The sequence below is a fragment of the Lathyrus oleraceus genome, chromosome 4, assembly GCF_024323335.1.
Source record: "Lathyrus oleraceus cultivar Zhongwan6 chromosome 4, CAAS_Psat_ZW6_1.0, whole genome shotgun sequence".
NCBI classification, from domain to species: domain Eukaryota; kingdom Viridiplantae; phylum Streptophyta; class Magnoliopsida; order Fabales; family Fabaceae; genus Lathyrus; species Lathyrus oleraceus.
Genome location: NC_066582.1, coordinates 44037421 through 44039037, shown reverse-complemented (window position 1 = coordinate 44039037; position 1617 = coordinate 44037421). Strand labels below are relative to the sequence as shown.

The following is a 1617-nucleotide window of genomic DNA, read 5'->3' as shown; positions in this document are numbered from 1 at the left end:
TAGCTTGCCCTTTCGGGTTTTGTTGAGGTTGTCCAGGGAACTGTCCTCCAGGGGTAGTCTGTGGGGCTTGGTTTAACGCTACCTGAGAGATCTGGGTTTCAAGCATCTTATTATGAGTAATGATTTGATCAACCTTGGTTCCTAACTGGGTAATTAGTTCGTTAACATGGACGCTTTGGTTCATGAACTCTTTGTTTTTCTGTTTTTGAGCAACGATGAAATCTTTTACAATTTCTTCAAAGCTCGGGTTTGGCGGTACAGGTTGCATATGTTGATTTGTTCTAGGGGCTTCGTAACCTTGTTGTCTCGGAGGTGCGGTATTTTGAATAGGGTTATTATTTTTGTAGGAGAAGTTTGGGTGATTCCTCCATCCAGGGTTATATGTGTTAGAAAATGGGTTCCCTTGGGTATAGTTCACTTGCTCAGTGTTGGTTTCATTTAACAGATTGCATTCGGCGGATTGGTGTCCTTGCGTTCCACATATCTCACAATTCGGCGAAACTGCGGCTACAGTATTCGGAGTTGTACACATATGTTCGACTCTAAGGGCCAACGCGTCCATTTTAGCCTGCATCATGTCTATAGAGCTTAGCTCATGTATTCCTCCTTGGGCTTCCTTCTTTTCCACTGTCGCTCGTTCTACTCCCCATGATTGATGGTTTTGGGCCATATCCTCGATAAGGGCACTAGCTTCAGGGTAAGGTTTATTCATCAGTGCGCCACCAGCGGCAGCGTCGATGGCCATCTTAGTGTTATAATGAAGTCCATTATAGAAGGTTTGGATGATTAGCCAATTCTCTAAGCCATGGTGTGGGCATGCTCTTAATAGTTCTTTATATCTCTCCCAGGCTTCGAACAACGACTCTCCTTGGAGTTGGGTAAATCTAGTTATAAGGTTTCGAAGAAGAGCGGTCTTACTTGGGGGAAAATATCTAGCAAGAAAAACTTTCCTAAGGTCATCCCAAGTTGTTATTGAATTGGGTGGAAGGGAATCTAACCATGATAGAGCTTTATCTCTGAGGGAAAAGGGAAATAATCTTAAGCGTATCGCCTCAGGAGAAGCTCCATTGGTTTTAAAGGTGTCTGCTAACTGAAGAAAGTTTTTTAAATGTTGGTTTGGGTTATCAGTAGCGAGACCTGAGAATTGTCTCTGTTGCACTAATTGCAGCAGGGATGGTTTAAGTTCAAAATTATTGGCTGGGATAACGGGGTTTACTATACTGGAACTAGGTTCCTCGTTTGATGGTTGGGCGAAGTCCTTAAGAGGTCTTCGGTTTTGTTCTTCGGCCATAGCTATCCTATTCCTATGGAAAAATAAACGTGCGCGAGCGTAACGTTCAGGTTCAGCTAGAGGGTCTACTAAACTTCCGGCACTGCGAGTCTTTCGCATTGACCGGTGGGTAACAACCTTAGTCTAAACGGTATAACTACAGGGTAATGAAATTTGACGAAATTGGTCCCCGGCAACGGCGCCAAAAACTTGATGCGTGTTTTTCGCAAGTGTACGAATCACGTCAAAGTAATATAAAAGATTATCGAATCCACAGAGACCAAGTGTCAATCTATCAAACCTGTTGTTATGGTGTGTATCTAAGGCAACTATTTTTAAGGGTTTTA

At 43.1% G+C, this 1617-nt stretch overlaps 1 non-coding gene across 1 annotated transcript; it reads left to right on the top strand.

Moving 5' to 3' along the window:
• The first annotated feature begins 800 nt into the window (after window positions 1-800).
• LOC127077564 (small nucleolar RNA R71) lies at window positions 801-907 on the top strand. Its single transcript, XR_007787360.1, has one exon. It is a non-coding gene; the product is annotated as a small nucleolar RNA R71 (small nucleolar RNA).
• The last annotated feature ends 710 nt before the right edge of the window (window positions 908-1617 follow it).